Below are 18,246 nucleotides of genomic sequence, written 5' to 3' on the forward strand. Positions count from 1 at the left end.
ATGCTTTATTACTTTTGTGAAATTAATAAACACATTAAACATGAGAAGAGCACATGAACGCATGTGAATCTAGTACTCTACTAGTATTATCACAAGACTCTCTAGTTGGAATCAGACAGATCCCTGTTTAGAAGTGAGATGGGCCTATAGCTCGGGCATTGCAGTGGATCCTTACCCTCCTTCAGTATAACAGTGACGTGTGCCCTAAGATAATCTAGCAGAAAATTCCCCCCAGTACCTAGCTTGTTAATGGCACAGATAACATATGCTAGAAGACGTCTTGATACTTCTTGTAATGGGTAAGAGAAAAACCATCAGGGCTCAACACTCAGCCTGTATTTGTTTCAGTGATGGCTTGTACCAGTTCATTGGGAGATATTAGCTGGTCACGGGATGAGACAGCTGCTTCCGAAAGGCAAGGCATTCTAGAATCAGTAGGCTTCAGCGAAAGAGTTGTCCTGTTGATCCGGCATGGCACAGTCAAGATTGTATTGGGAAGAGTAATAAAGCCTAAAAACCTTGGCTATGCCTTCAGTTCTAGAGACTTTGGAGCCCTGTCGAGTCATAATCTCGGGTATGAATGAGAGTTCCCTCTGGGTTCTAAGTGCCCTGGCTAATAACCTCCCGTATTTATCCCCACGTTCATAGAATTACCTTCTGCGTCTAGTCAGGGCTTGTTTGGCCTTGAACTTAAGACGACTCCTCGAGGATGCCAGAGTGTGTTTATGGGTTGCCTTCAATGCATGAATATTACAAGGAGTTTGTCAATCTGTGATAATCTTGCCCTTTTGATCCTGGAGCCATGCTTGAGGAAAATTCCTCAAATGTAGGCCTTATGGAGCTTCCATAAAATCATGGGAGAAAAAATGGCTTTGAATAATTCATCAAAGGGGTGATGTTTTCCTTAAAGGCCAGGGAATGGTCTGTGTAGTAGTTTGAAGTCTAGAGGATAGCGGCATAATAACTGATTTCTACCAGCTGATTTTCAGGATTTGAGGATCTCAACAACTTCTTGTATGGTATGGATGGCAGAAGTACCAGGAAAGGCAATATAACCACTCAGCTTGTAAATGTTGACCCCCCGCCCCCCTTTCTTAGTTTTCTGCATACAGTGTGAAATAAATTGTAATGGAGTACCTTTTTTTTTACTTTGTCCAAGCAGTCATGTGACTGCACAGCTCCAGCGGCTGTGTCCCTATGTGCAGTGCCAACAATGGCGCTGAATACTTCATTGCATCTGTGGTCATGTGCTACTGAAACCATGGTGGAGCCACACAGAGACATTACCTTTCACATGCTAGAGGAGGGCAGGGATGGCATTGGGTGCAAAAAAATGGCACCTGGGTTAGCTGCCACTGTGGTGCAGAACAGGCCATAAACCTGTGGAAGGGAGCTGACTCCACCAGCTGAAATAAAGAACAGTTGTAAAGCCAGCTGGCATTGAGCCGCTGGACATGTTGGATACTTGCCTGATCAAGGATGCTGCTGGGGATGACGGGATGGGGTTAAGAGACTTATAGGGAGGATTACACTAGGCCCTGCTCAGCATGGCCCCATGCTGACCCTCTTCTCTGGTTGATACTCTACAAGGTAAGCCTCTGAAAGCCCATGTCAGACCTTCCTCCTTATCACTTGAGGCTGCAGGTGTTGCAATGGATGCAGATGAAGAATCTTATGGTGGGAAAAGGAGGTGGAAATTAAGGAATGAGGAGTGCAAGCCTTTTGTTGCCAATTGGAATCATTGAGGTGCTGGTCCCACTGACCACTGGTCCATAGTCACTTGTTTCCTCATGCATGTGATACCCAAATAGCTGCTGTTGGCAGCAGTGACGGTAAAAAAATACCCACGCTGAAATCTTTCAATTTGTTGCATTTTCTGAAAGCAATTCATGCATTTGTATTTCCACAGGAATATTACTATTATCTATTTTGTAAATATCCGAGCAGTAAAAAATACACCAGAGTTTCAGGTTAAAAGATAATGCCTAGATACCATCATTATTTACAGACGCAGTAGATGCTTCTTTTCAGTAAAAGCACATTTTAATTTGACTCATTTAGTACAGTATTCAGCTTTAGATAAAAAAAAATGTATGAAAGAATTTCTTGATAAAGGCTCTGCTTCTTCCCAGATGCTTTATTTATATTCAAGAAGCTAAAATGGGCTAAGGTGTATTACAACACGCCACATAATGTCATATTAATGGCTCATTAAAAATGATCTGTGTGATGTGGCTGCAGTACTATGACAGGATATAGCAAAGAGAGTAACATAACTGTTTTATTAGTTTAAAGCTTGTACTGTATGCCAGCTAAATTAGAGCTCAAATACACTTTTCAACTTATTGAATTCCTTTAACACTTGCAATTTCCTTTCATAGAATTAGCATAGGATTTATATACATTGATGACTCGTGTTTATGTTTTAGTGTAATTTTAGTTGTATTGCATCTAAATTGTAAAGGCAATCAGGATGGGACATGTGATGTGGAGAGCAGTTTTTTAACAGATTTGTAAACTGTTATGGTGCATACTCCTTTCTTTTTTTTTGCCAGGACTAAATACTATAACACACTACAACATATTATTATAGTCATATTATTATGAAATATTGCATATTAATACTTTTCACACTTTTTTAAGCCAACAGGTGTTGCTCTCCTTTTCTTGTTTTTACTGTCTCTTCTTTTGCTTCTTTGATATAAAAAGCCCTTATTTACAAAACTCAGTAGTTAAACTGGCATAAACACTTCAACTGGACATATATATATATATATATACAGTGCATTCAGAGATCATTTGAGAGGATCCCTGATTAAGATCTGCAGTAATTTGATGCACTGTTGCCCTTCTGTTGTCTTGTACCAGTCTTGCCACTCTCCGTTCTGCCCTAACATTGACTAGTCGCTGACGGCCACAATTCGCACGTTCAGACCCAGATTTTCGGCTGACAGTCCAGTCTTTAAACACTTTAACAACAGCTGCTCTTGAACATTTAACGAATTCTGCTGTTTTGCTAATACTCGCTCTATGGCTCCGAGCGCCAACAATCATCCCACGTTCAAAGGCTATTAAATTGCGTTGTTTACCCATATCTTCAGAAAATAATCATTTCTACTGTCGTGGTAAACAACCTGCTTCCCTGTTTATGATGGCCTGGCCCTCTAGCAACTTCAGCGCAAAATTATAGCTAATTTGCCTACAAACCTCAGGTGGTCATAATAATCTGGCCAGTGTATATATACCGTATATACAGTGTTCAGCATATTTGAGTACACCCCAACAGATTTCTCAGAAAACCTTTCCTTTCAGAATCTAAATTTTCTATGGGACCCTATACTACAAAATACTTCCACAAATGTGGCCCATTGATTGCAACCAAGATTTGTTAATTTGCACACACAAAAAAGTATTTTTCCTAACAAATTCATTCAAGACCATGTTGCAAAAATAAATACACCCCAATGAAAGTCAATGGAGCAAAGCTACATTTTAGACAACAAAATCCTAATTATGGAGCAAAGCTACATTTTAGACAACAAAATCCTAATTAACAAGAATTCAACTACAGGAGAGTATAATGGTTCATTACACAGGTGTCCAGCAGACAGTGGATTATAAAAGGGCGTTACTAAACAAAGAAAACCCCTTCCTATTTCATGCTGTCAGCAATGGCATCAGATGGAAGAGAAATGTCACAAGGTCTGACAAAGAAAATCATTTATTTACACAAGAAAGGTGAAGGCTACAAGAAGATCAGCAAAGCTTTACTTATCAGTCAGAATACTGTAGCAAACGTGATACAAAAATGTAACAAAATTGGAACTGCAACTATCTCACAGAGATGCCCAGGCCATCCATGGAAGTTAACACCTCAACAGGAGTGTCTTCTGATGAGAAGTTTTGAAGAAATTTGCCATGCAAGTTAACTGCAGTTAGCTAAAGAAGTAGAAAGCCAAACTGGGGTGATTGTTTCCTGTGACACAATACAGCGTACACTGCAGAGGAATGACATCCATGGGTGTCGTCCACGAAGGAAGCCTCTCCTAAAGCCCATGCACAAAAAAAAACTGCCTACAATTTGCCAGTGCCCATGCTGAAAAAAAGAAGACTACTGGCACTCTGTACTCCGGAGTGATGAGACCAAGATCAATGTTTTTGGAACTGATGGCTTCAAAACTGTATGGCGTTGCAAAGGTGAGGAGTACAAAGAAAAATGCATGGTGACTACAGTGAAACATGGTGATGGCAGTGTTCTTCTGTGGGGCTGCCTTAGTGCTGCTGATGTTGGGGAGCTGCATTTCATTGATGGTATCATGAATTCACAGATGTACTGCTCTATATTGAAAGAGAAGATGCTACTATCACTCCGTGCCCTTGGTCGTCATGCACTTTTCCAACATGGCAATGATCCAAAACACACATCTAAGGCCACTGTTGCCTTTCTGAAGAAAAACAGGGTGAAAGTGATTCAGTGGCCAAGTATGTCTCCTGATCTGAACCCAATCGAACACCTATAGGGAATTCTGAAGAGACAAGTTGAGCATTGTGCTGCCCTTACAAATCATGGAGGTCACACAAAATACTAGATGTAGTAGTTTTTGTTGTGGGCGGTATTCATTTTTGCTTCACCTAATTTCAGTAAAACTGAATATTCTGTAATCTAAGTTATATTATTAACCTTACTTTCATGTAATGAACTAAACAAATGTTCTATAAAACTTAAAAAAACCAAGCGTATATATACATATATACACATGTCGGCATCATTCGGCTATTCACTCACAGCCATTCAGACCCTATGAGAATCAGCTTCAGCTCAGCCGATCCAGATGTTGGATTGGCAGGATCAAATGGCTTCTGCACTGCTGCTCAGCCAAACATGCTGAGCATGTTTGGCTGACCGAAGTCAGCCAATGTACAGCTGATTTCAGCCGATGTATGGCAGAAATCAGCCATACAGACCCAAAGTGAATAGCTGAGCACCGTTCGGCTCAGTTCACTTCAGCTTGGTTATTCAAGCGGCTGCCTAAAAGTTTTGTTGAATTAAGCTCCATGTTGAATTTAATGGAGAAATTTATATTTTAAAGATGCTCAATAAATATGATAAAAAACACCCTTAGTGCCTTTACAACATCAACAACAACACAAAATCAATGTGCATGCACCTGCTAAGCTACAGACTACAGAGACCTGCCTATAGATCTCTGCAGCTCAGCCATGGGGTTTATTGGTCTGCCCATATCTACAATGAAAAATTGAGAGAGTTTACCCCTTGTGTGGCGCTCGTCAGCCCGGTCTCCACTTAAACTCTGAGTGTCTCCCACACTCCACCCGTCCACAGACACCGCCTGCTCCGCAACACCCGCACCACAGGTTTGTCGTCAGCCCGGTCTTCATCCATCCCCGCCCAGGCACATCTGTGGCCACACCATCATCGCTGAGAGTCGCCCTTCAATATCCTCACGGTGAGTTACAGAAGCCCACCTCTCCCTCACCCACCACTGCATACCTCACCCCCTCGCTTTCTTGTGTCTCCATCTGCCTGATTGGGTCCAATCGCTACGCCACCCTTGAGAAGAGGGATCACCCCCACCACCACTCCATCCGCTTCACCGCAATCTGATGAGTACAAGCGAATGCTCACCCAGCCTCAGGTGAGTAAATCACCAACGCTTACACCCTGCTCTACCACATTTATTGCGCCAGGTAGTGGCGCTTCCGTCTCCAATTTTTTGTTTCCTTATACCATATCTACAATGGCCAACCAACTGAACCTTTTGACAACAATAACATGCTTTATAAAGATAAGTGAGATAAGTTGTTTTTTACCAAACATTATAATATGTAAGCTTTGTGCTGTAAATGACTCTGACTGGGGAATGATGATGGGCACTAGATGTAGCAAAATCTCAGAAACTAAGTTTAGGTCCTAAGAGTATTTCTCTTGATTTCTTTTGTAGAGATAGTATGAGAAGAATATAGTGTTTAAGATCATTGTGGATTTGGATGAGTTTAAAATGTTCTCTAAAATGGAGTTGGTGTTTACTGAAGCTTTGTTGTAGGGAGTGTAGATTCTTAGTGATGGCTATGCCCAGGCCTCTGCAGTGGATTAGCTTGAGATCTATGATCATGTGATCAAATATTTCATTTAGCCTTACATTTTTAGGTCAGAATTCACTCCAAAAATGTTTAACTACATTGCCTCATTAGAGCTCTTTAGATGAGCCTTATTCTTCATCAGTTTATCTGAACCTGTGAATAATTGAAGTTTGCATACGATGCACAGGGGTACTTTCTGTAAAGACTTCTTTGTCTAGCTTGTGTCCCACACTGACCGGCCCACTTCCAACCACATATCTGCTGACTAATCGGGCTTCCCTATTCAATGTCCTGTTGCCTGAGCAACTCAACTGCACCTTGGACTCCTTCTCCTGGCTCCTCGTTGGTTTCAGCAGCCTTGGTGTCCTGTTACCTGGCAACATGGCCACGGGTCTGCCTGCAGCATTCTCTTCCCTTCTTGCCTCCCGTTGGCCCTGTGTCTGGGGCAGATTTGAACTTCAGAGGTACTGCACATGGCACTTGTGGCAGGTTTTCTCACATGCCTCACTGTCTGGCATTGTCTGTATCTGATCTGCCTGTGTACTTAGCCTTGCCTAAATATTGACCATGCTTCTTTCTGCTGCCTGAACCAACCTCCTGTTAACTTACTATGTCTCTGTCTGCAGCCTGGACTGACACCTTGTCTGTTTTCTGACTGCATCTCTACCTGCTGCCTGGCCCGACCTCTTGCCTGTTTATGGACCACATATCTACCTGCTGCTCTGACCAGATCCTTAACACGTCCCTCTGACTGCACTCCAAGTGATGCACCAGTCTCCAGCCATCCAGTGCAGACATCTGTTTTACTCTTTGTTCTACTTTTGATCTGCTTCTTGTTCTACCTGTGCATAGAATATAGCATCACGTAATAAGTCCTGAGGGCAACCAGGTACCAGTAGACCTGCTTACCTTAACGGAACGGGGGAATTCATTGTCAATTCCACAAACTGCAACTTTAATCCAAAACCTATTGAATCAAGTTCAATGTAGGGTGAATCTGGAAAATCAATGCAGGCCATATTTAGGGCTATTATGCAGGGAATTGTCAAACAAAAGGTAAGGGGGGATGTGCAGTGCTCTGGGGGGCATTACCACTGCAAAATAATAATAATAAATAAATAACAACTACCATTCAGCAGGGAAAGATTTCTCTTTTAAACATTTCAGTAACATTCTTAGGAGGTGCTTTTGAGCTCTATGTGGTTTTAAAAAACAGTACAATTCTCACAGACAGTGTCAGAGCCACCTCATGATGGCATTACATAAGTTACATGTATAATACTTTTTTTCTACTTTTACATTATTGCATGGTTTTAATATAAAAGCAGCAATCCAGTCTGATTCATTATTATAATTAGGAAATAAATTTCTTTTTTAGGCAGTTGTAGATATGATTTTTTTGTAACCCACGTTAACAGGCATAAATTAACTGGTAACAGTAGCAGTCAAAACAGATATAAAAACTATAGGAATATGTACTCTTTGAAAAAATAAAGCTTCAACCCTCTGCTTCGTACAAAGTGGCCATTGGCACAACACTTTTAGTATGTGTGCTTAATTTTTCAAAGTTCAACTCTGCATTTTTTTCAGTTTAGAAAAATGTGAAAACACAGTGCATCAAAACACTTCACAACAACAACCCCACATTCCCGGAACCACCTAACATTACAGTATCCCCAACTTTTCCCAAAATATTCAAAATCAGGTATGTTTTAAGTAGAAATTGTCTAGTGGACAGACAGTCCACAAGCACTTGAATAGGAAGCAAATTGAAAACATTCTGCAGTGTGGGCCTCTTCTGCTTACGGCTTTGTTGTGGTCTGCAGCCTCTGTATGTAGCATTTCACCTGTGGTATAAGTACTATTCATTTGGGTACCACATGCATGAGGAAACACATTACTATGCACTAAAGAGCTTGGTGGCAGCAGCACCTCAATGATACCAATCGACAGCAAGGTCCTTGAGAACCCAAGCAGTGGCGTCACAAGGGGGGTGCGGGGGGTGCGGCCCGCACCCGGGTGACACCATTGGAGGGGTGACACCAAAATGACTCAAGGTCATTTTGGTGTCACCCCCTCTGAAAAGTCGGGCGCTCGGTCATGGACCGAACGCCCGACAGTATCATCACCAAGATGGCCGCCAGCAAGTATCAGAATACTGACGCGCTTTCGCGATGACGTCATCGCTCACGCAGGTGATGACGTCACGCGCATGCACAGTGATGTCTCGGCGGGGTGACACTCGGTTACCGCTCCGGGTGTCACCCAGCCTCGGGACGCCCCTGCACCCAAGGTTAAAAAGCCAAAGCATGCACCCTCCTCCATAAACTGATCTGAATATGCTTGTTCAGTGACTTACTGGGGTTGATGTTCGAGGCGGTTCACTTAGCAATATGTATGTTTACTTTGCAACGCGAATGTTAATAAATAAGGTGAAGCTGTGTTTACTTTAAATACTCACTCATGTTCTAGCAAAAATCTTATTTTTTTACTTCCCTTGCACATTATTGAGTATTCAATATGAGCACAGGTTCACTTTATTTACTAACATTCACTTTGTTAAGTGAATAGCATGTACTCCTTTAGTAAATTAACTCCACTAAGTATTGAAGCAAGGGTAAATATGAAAGGAATGGAGAAGGCACCTTCAAGAATAACTTGGGGGGAAAATGCCAATAGAGGTATATGCCAATATAAATTATTTGTGAGACATACTTTAGAAAATGTAGATGTGTATTAGTATAACAATTTCCCCTTTAAAATGATTTGTGCTTTGACAATTTATCATCTAAAATGCTTCAAATGTTGCTCTTTAGTCTTAGCTTCAATTCATATGTTAGTTTTGAAGCTGAATGCAAGATGTTATTCATGTCACACATGAATTGTAGGTCTTTGACCTTTTCCAACCATAATCACAGTGTTTCGTTTTTATACACACACAAACCGAAGAAACACAATAAAATAAAAATGAAACCAGCATTTTCTTACACAAGCCTCGATGATCATTTCTTTCCTTGTGGGAGGTTTGTTTATTCTTACAGCTGTGAAAGGCATGTTCTTCTTTCATGTATTTTGCTTTATGAAATAATTACATTTCTTGAATTAAATATATTCAGCAACAGTGGTGGTGCTTGATGTAATACTGCTTATAGAAAATAGTATTCACTGCTGGAGTACATTTAAACTTTCCAAAGTAAAAATAAAGTTAGAATAGATTTAGCTACAAGTTAAACGAATAGAAATGTTAACACTTAAAATTATTATTGCCTACATTTAATGTCTTCACTGTTGAATGGATTTATGGTTTTCTGACTTATGCTCATGTGTACAAGTAAGCTAACTGTTCACTGTACATCCTGGGACATAACAGTGTGACTTTTGTGACTTCTGTCATAGCAAATCATGTAATTGTTACTTGAAACCCTGGCAAGAGGGACCTGGTGTTTGATTTATCCTAGATATATCCATAAGGTGATTTAGCCTAGTACTTCACTGACATGAGTGTTTGCTAACTTGCTGCTGTAGAAACACATCACTTGATCCACTGCTGCTGTGTTTGTTCCGACTCACATAGTAAACCCCACTCCTTCCATATTGTAAGAATATGTTGTCCCAGACACATTGAGGATACAAAGTAGAGGTGCAGATCCTGGCCACTACACTGTTTTTTCCACTGTAGGAAAGGAAGCATCTAAAAGATGTCCCTGCTGAGCTTCATGACATTTATTGTTGCTGATGTTGACAGCAGAAGGCAGACAGTTGTCTTCATGGTCTGCAAAATCTTAGCTTTACAATCTGGTTGCAAAGTGATATTTCTGGACAGGATTTGCACATAATAGTAAGTAAAAGTGAATAATGCATTGCATTGCAGAATAATGTAGCTATACAGTAGAGTTTGCTTTAATTGGTTTTCAAGTTCAACATTTTTAATTTTGTAAGGCCACAAAGCATCATAACATGATGGTCACTTAATAGAATAGTTTGTCACTAAAGCATGGGATTAATATTAAAGTAGAAAATATAAGACAATTGTGTTCCTATATGTAGCAAATAATTTGAAAAAAAAAATCACAATTAAAAAACAGACTTTCCACTTTGGTAGCCAAATTGGGACAACACCTTTTCTATTTTCTATTTGTTACATGTTCCCATTCACATAGCATAAGCTAAAAAATAAATAAAAAATGCTTCTTGCAGTTCAAATTGCTTTTACTTTGGTTAGGGTTTCTTGACTTCTTAAGAGTTAACATTTCTATTTGCTTCTCCTTCTTTTGTAATGTTAGGAGGGGTTGTGAGGGGTGAGGGGCTTCTTCACTGTAAGTTAATAAAGTTAATGAGAGAAACACAATCCTCAAATTTCCATCCTAAATCTTTCTAAGGATAGATCTCTCTAAAGGTGATCAATCAGCCATGTTGCCTGCTGCAACAAAACATCTTAAAGGTAAGAAATATATTTAAAAACATATTTCTTATTATGCTTTGTGAATAGATGCAACAAACATATAGGGGTTTTCTCAAATTTGACTGCAAGAGTGGAAATACAGAAACATTTACAGAGCTTTTGACACTTTCCCACTCTACTCAAAACGAAAAAAATAAAAAAATCTTGTATTTCCATCATGGAAAAGGTAAAAACTATGGTTCTATATTTAAAGTGACACTACACTCAGGAGTTAAATCTCAAAAATGCCTTCAAGTACCTTAACTATTAACAAAAATGTAGCTTATTTGTATATCACTCAGCTATAGGTCCTCAACTGTCTTTGAATTAGTGCAGGCACTGTACTACCTTCTGGAGGGTGGCTACTTTGCTCCCCATGGTCCCTGTGTGTGTTGTAAAGTAGACACCGCTCCAAGGTTGCTGCCGTGATAGATTATACGTTGATTCGAATTAGAAAACTGAGGTTGTAGTCCATCAAGGGAGGGAGCTTGAAGAGGTGGCTTGAGCATGTATCCTGGGTGATCCTGTAATTGTGTACATGGCTGGATACCCTCGGCTCTATATAAAAAAGAAGATGCATAAGACTCTAAGTGGAGAAAACTTTACAGAGATAGAAAATGTTATTATAATCTGAACTGTAGAAATGTTCGATATTTGCTGGTTTAGTATGCAGTTTTAAGGAAATATTGAAAACAAAAATTATCCTTGATTGAGTAACAGCTTTGAGGCAGTAAAAGCCCTGACCTCTGGTGCCTAGGGGAGACCAACTTACCTGACTCTTTGGCAGTCTGTTGATGATCACTTCAAGCAGGGGCTTTGCAGGGGCTCTCTGCTGGGAAAGTGTTGGGTAGGAGAGGTCCCGCAGGAGTGGAATTGATATACCATAAAATTCTACAGGTTGTGAGCCCCAGGCCCATTGCATTTTTTCTTATTTGATATTATAAAAGTTATTAGGTGTTCTTCATTTGATTCTCTGAGTTCCAGGACTCTATGTACTTTTTCCAGTTCTAAGGCTACGGTAGGTGTTTTACCCTGAGCATTGTCACACTAGCACATGAAGTGTGTTCCTGACAGGATGAGCAGGTGTAGCAAAGAAAAAAAGAAAACGAATGCAGCCACAAAGCCAAGGTTACAATTTATTTTAAAAATTTTTTGGGGGTTTAGATATACTTTAAGATATACAGTTTATCAAACTCAAGTGCACTTCAGTCTATGACATAATAACATGATGTATATGTATAGAGTAATTCTATACATTATATGTATATGTATTAAGTCACCAATCAAGGCTAAAAGGTAACCTGGTTGAAGCTCTCTTAAATGAATAGGTGCCGATGGAAGCCTAATTTAAGGCCCAGGTAAATTAATAGGAAGCCATCTGCTGTACTACATTCTTGGTTGTGTCCAAAGTGTTTTTATATAGAATAAATAACAGACACAACAAGCAGATACAAGATTCCAACATAATGAACATGTTCTCCTCTGTTCCATCTTTTGTATGTGTCGCAGTGAATGTCTAGTCTTTTGTTATACCTATTGTCTCATACGATTGTTCTTTGTTTCAGCCCAGAATATAGATTTCTTAAAGAGTGTTGGGCCAAGATGTAACAGCATTTTATGTTTGTCCATCAAAACAAAGGAACTAATATTTTAGAGAAGTAGTCCCGCAAGTATTCGGTGCTGGGTTGAATAACATATTATTTTATTTGGTTTAGAGAGTCAGCAAGGAGACCAGGCTGTAAGAGTTTAGGTGCTGTTTCAGGTATGTCCCACTGGGAGAAAACCCAGAACTTAGTGAATAGATCATACATGGTTATTCACAAAAGTATGAATAGTTTGGAGAAGGGAGGAGAAGTGAACAATCTAGAACAACATAGTGTAAAGTGCACTGGAAAGTGAGCTGAACTGGAGAATTTTTCCAAATCAGCTACTTGGGCCCAGACTGCCTTCTCCAAACTCTTCACCCTTTTGTCAATAACCCTGATTGAGTTTTACAATTCACCTGGGACTGTGTTAAAATATTTCTCAGGTATAGTTGAGTCTGTAGCTGAGCAAAGAGAACGGCTGTTGTGTTTAGCTTGATTACTGCACTCTATTAGGTGGGAAGACAGTGATGATTGTGATAATATAAATAATGGTTTGAGAATCAATAGTAAAATTAACCCTATAAAACCCTTATAATAGGCATGGCAGTGGTGGTGGGGATGAAGGGAAAGATGAGACCTCTGCTAGTCCTTGAGATAAAGAAGTCACCTATCTCTGTCTATCTATAACTAAAATATAAACTAGTCTTGCTGTAAGGTAAAAATTAAACTGCACGCTAAAGTAAACATAACCAAATTTATTACAAAAGTTTTTTTCTTAACACAAATAACAATAATGCAATATATTTTATTAATCATTACTGTGATTGCCTTTTTTTGTTTACTATTTATATAGCAAAGCACTTAGTAATGAACATTTGAAGAAATTCTGTTTCCAGGTTTAAACAACTGATAGGGATTATTGAGTGACAAGTTGATTAACGCTGTAGAAGTCACTGCTAGGAGCATTTAATTAGCTTAGAATGGAATACTATACCATAGGTTAACATATTGATTGAGACATTAATGTGTAATACATATTAAAGTAAACAGACATTGCATTGCAGAGACATTTAAATTGGTTGGGGAAAAAATATGTTGACAGATTTGATTGAAAATGCATCTACTCTATGCCAGAAATGATTGCATTATAGTAAGCATAAAGAATAAAGAGTAAAGAATAGTGTTTCAAAAATATAATTATTAAAAAATACAATTTAATTACTATTTTCCTTTACTGAATTGTGATAAATATATATTTTTTGTCATTAAATGCCATATTGTTTAATAGCGTAACAGCTGACTGCAAATCATTGTCATTATCATCACTCAAGTTCTACAGTATATCAGGGCCGCAACACTAATCATATTCCACTAAAAAAATGAAATGGTAGGGCCACCCACCCTTGCATTTTGATTGCACTATAATTTGGTGTAAATTGTATTTATTTTTAGTTCCATTGTTTAACTTTATACTGTACTTTATGCATTTATTTATTTAAACTTAATCTGCAAACTCACCTTCCCTTTAATCTGCAAAAGGGAAGGCGAATAACGAGGACAGGTAACTGCTTTGACCTATATAGGGCTCATGACACTATAATTAGTGACTGGTATTTTTCAGCAACTGAACAACACCAGTCACTGCTAGGGCACATAGAAAACAACCGAACACCACACCCACTTTGTAGTGTGAATTGGACACATAGAAAACAATTGCACCACAACACAGGTTTGGTGTGCAGTGTGGTGTACTGCAGAAAATGGCAGGTCACCACACCACAGCACATCTTGCTGCTGTGAAGAGTCTCTAATGGTGCCCATCACACCGCCCACCCACCAGACCTGTCAAACCACAATGACCTGCATGCTAAAATAGCATTTTAGCATGTGGGCTAGTGTCAATGAGCCCTAATTTTTGTGTGAACAAAACACACAAGTGCGCAACACTTGAGGGTGGCTGTGGCATAGATTTGTGCCAAATGTGCAAGAAAGCTTGCTAATTATTAAGCACATACGTTTGGATGAAGGGACCAGACATGGGGAAGCCCCGGGGGAGGATCGGGAGTTCCCAGATCTGTATTCTCATCTTGTGGCTAATGCGCTGTGAGTGCTAGCCTGTCACGGCTGGGGAGCGCAGGGCTGAGCACCGGAGGTTGGAGGAAGGGTGGTGTGGAGACACCGTCCGAGTAGCTCCTGTGTGGGCAGGAGTCAGAGCAGTGAGGGTTGGACGCTTGGTCTGGCTGGATGGTGATCGAGCGGACTGAACATCTGTCATGCAGCTGACCAGACAGTGTTCAGTTCGGAAAGCAGTCCTGTCCCTGAGTGTCTGGTTGCGGCGGCGTGTAGAACGTGCAGAACATCCGACGGTAATGGACGGGAGAAAACTGTTAAAAGGAGGCTGTGCAGGCCAGCGAGTAATAGAAGTGGAGTATAAAAAGGGCTCTGTAAACACCGAGGAGCGACGCGTTTCGAGAATAATCTCTTTCTCAAGCTCTGGCGGTGTCTCAAGTGGCGGGAATTCGCCAATTTAAAAGTGACAGCTGGGCGGAGCTAAGCGGCAACTGCACTGATATCCATAGTGTCAGAGGTGGAGATGATATTCTTGTGTTAGCGACTGTGTGCACCGCTGAAACCAAATGAGTGTCATGTATAATCAATTAAGTACTTTGAAATGGGTTAGTGGGCTACCCAATTTATTAAAAGAACACTGTTGCCCATCTAAGTTCATAAAAAGATGTTTATTGTCCTGTATGCAATCCTATGAGAAATGGACAGGGGAGGGGGGATTCTTTGTTTGTTGGTACTTAAAAAAATAAAAAAATGGTGTTGGAAGGTTATGTTGGAATGGAAGTTAAAAGAAGTTATGTTGGAATGAGTCCCGTGGGGGCGAGGGTGTTTAGACGGTAGATCCAAAAGTTTTCTTGTCTACACAGTAGTCTATGGCCTCAAATGTCCTTGCAACATGCTATACATCGGTCGCACCATTTGCCCGCTTAGACAGAGGATAGGCGAGCACAGACGCTTTATCGCCGAGGGCGAACTTGACCATAGTGTCCCCAGACACTTTGCTCTAAAACATCATAAGCGTATCCAAGACCTACACATTTTTGCCATTGAACAAATCCCGGAGCATTATTCCCACTCAGAAAGCTTCCAGAGGCTGTGTAGACAGGAAACCTTCTGGATTTACCGTCTAAACACCCTCGCCCCCTCGCCCCACACTATACATTCCTTTGAATGCGAACCTAGACTCAGGCAACCTAATCTTTTAAACGATGCAAGACAGGTCAGTTGTGAATGGTAAAAACACAACCAGTAGATAGTAAACAGCTGCTCATTTGCCCAGGCCTACTTCTGCATGAATTCCGTAGGACTGTGAGGCTGCAAGGAGCCTGCCATATTATTAAAAGTGCAATCTTCTGTTTCTAGACACGACTCTCCAATACTGCCGTAAGTACACTCCAGTGATAGAAGGCAGGAGGGCATTGGATATGACTCTGCTAATTGTAATCAGGAATTATGTTATAAAGGTACATTATTTTGCTAATTACTGCACCATATTACATTTTGCTAATTAATCTTTGTTCCACAGCCAAACTTTAGATTTTAATTGTAGATCCATTGTAAAGCCGGACATTATGTTCTGTGTACTGTTTTCAATGTCTTTCAAAAATTAAACTCTGAAGCTCTTTTTCAATAATGAATCCAGATCAAACAAATATACATTGCTCAACAAAGTTTTTCTTTAAATTTGTGCCTAAACGCTTACAGTGATCATAGTTCCAAACAGCTGGTTCCAACTCTCTCAGTTGAAGTTCCCTGAACTTCCTGTCCAGTACAAGAACACAATGAACAGCATAGTCTCCAGCAGCTTTAAATCTACTAGCTTAGAGAAGAGAGAAGGAAACAGAAGGTTTGCTTGCCCTGCTGTGCCTGTATGTTTGTGGAAAACAAATATCTTGTTGCACTCCTTACCGGATAGAGATACCTGATATACAGGTGGGTGCTTGCAGCGATCACGGATGGCCACCGTGCAAAGTCTTGAATATAAGGAAATATCGCCAGCACACCAAAAGTCCAATGATATCAGCAAGAGTCCATTTATTGAAAAAACAACGCCATTCATATACTAGCGCTTTCGGGGCCACACAGGCTCCTTGTTGTTTCATTTATGTGTTGTCGTTCTAAGCCTGATGAGAAGGGGATCCTGTGTGGCCGCGAAAGCGCTAGTTTTTGAATGGTGTTTTTTCAAAAAATGTATGTTTGTGGAGAGACACACAGCTTTCTAGCATACACAAAGGTGGATCCAAGGGAAAAGGAGCCACCCTGAAACAAGATATTAGGTCCAGTGCTCAGGAGACCAGTTGATTCTGCAGGAAGCTAAAACTCATAAACATCAAGCAGCATCCATTGTAAGTGATCTATTCACCATTTGAAAAAGCTTAAAAAAAGTTTGCTTTTAATATATTTTTAACATTTTACATGTACAAAATTGCATTACCAGCTTCTAATTATTATTAGTAATGTTGTTATTATTATTATTATTATTATTATGTCTCAACTATAGAAAACTTATTTCACCCATGTGAAATAAGATGCCTCCTTTAGTTGAAATTGTTCTTAACTGCTAGGCATTCATAATCTGTATGTTAACATCCTCAGATAGGGGTCCTCCAAGGTAATGTGAATCTATGGGGTCTATTCACAAAGCTGCCGAGGGCAGCCGAGTGAATGACCGATCAGAAGTGAAGTGAGCCGAACACTGTTCGGCTATTCACTTCAGGCTGGTACGGCTGATTTCAGCCGTACATCGGCTTGCTTCGTGTGGCTTCGGATCAGCCGAACATGCTCAGCATGTTCGGCTGACAATTTGACAACTGTTAGTTGACACATGCTCCTAGCTGTCAGACTGCACTGTCACTGATGATGCTGGTCAAAACTATAGATCAGAAACCAATCACAGTTATGGTGGTCACCATGGCAGCCTATTTAGGTAGGCAAATTAGTCATAGGGTTATTATCAAGTTAACAAATGCATGTTAATACTGCTAAATTTGATTGGGGCAGCTACACACCAATGACCCCTGGGCAAACTTAAAGTGTATTTCCACTTTTGCAGCCAAATTGTAATAACACTCTATATGTGTTACATGTTTCCAGTCACATAGTGTAACTTTATAATCTGAAGCTTACCTTTCAAAGATGCTCTTTTTTCACTGCAGGACTGAAAAATTATGCTTAGTTCAAAAAAATCTGCTTCGTTCTCACTGTCTGAGAGGTTGGGGGGAGTTTTGTTTCTGATTATTAATCCTGTTTGTACTTTGATGACATATCTCTTTATCACTTGTTAACTAGATCAGCAGGACCGTCTGTCCTAAGAAAGGGTTACAGGTCTCAAGTCATTGTATGTTAATGCAATTTCATAAAAACGGTCCCTCAGTTTGTCCCCTTATCTGCCCAGTGCCATCTATTCTAACCACTAGACGCTGCTTGTAGAGTATAATGTATAATCCTGCTCCAAACAAACAGCTAGAAAGATAAATCTTTTTTGAAAAATGATTTTTAGTATGCTTAGTGAATGGAAACACATAACAAACATATAGCGGGGTTTCTCAAAGTTGGCTACCAAGTGGAAATACACTTTAAACAAAATAAAATGTACACCAGTTAAGTTTGTTTATGAAATTGTGCAAGTTAAAATACTGTTTTTTGTTGCACGTGATTTGGTATTCTTTCGAAAGTGAATTTTCACCACATTCACTAAGCTAAGGGAAAATTCCCTTGCAAAGTGAACAGCCTATTTGGTAAATGTAGCAAATCAACCACGGCTGTGTCTACAGCCTGAGATGCATTTGATAAGCTTCTGAGAGATTGTGATATTGCAATGACCCATCCCTAACTTTAAAGTGAGATTAAAGTAAAAAGGTTTTCATTTTTTAAATTTTTCTCAAATGATTATCACATCACTTACAATGGATGCTGCTCCTTGATATTTAAGAGTTTTATATTGCTGCAGAATCAGATGTCCCCTAAATGTTGGCCCTGATTTTCTGTTTAAGGGTGGTTTCTATTGTTTGCGGGATCCTATTGCGCCACCCCTCTGTGTGCTAGTAAGCT

This window comes from Nanorana parkeri, unplaced genomic scaffold (genome assembly GCF_000935625.1).
Source record: "Nanorana parkeri isolate BGI_ZX_2015 unplaced genomic scaffold, ASM93562v1 scaffold638, whole genome shotgun sequence".
Taxonomy (NCBI): Eukaryota; Metazoa; Chordata; class Amphibia; order Anura; family Dicroglossidae; genus Nanorana; species Nanorana parkeri.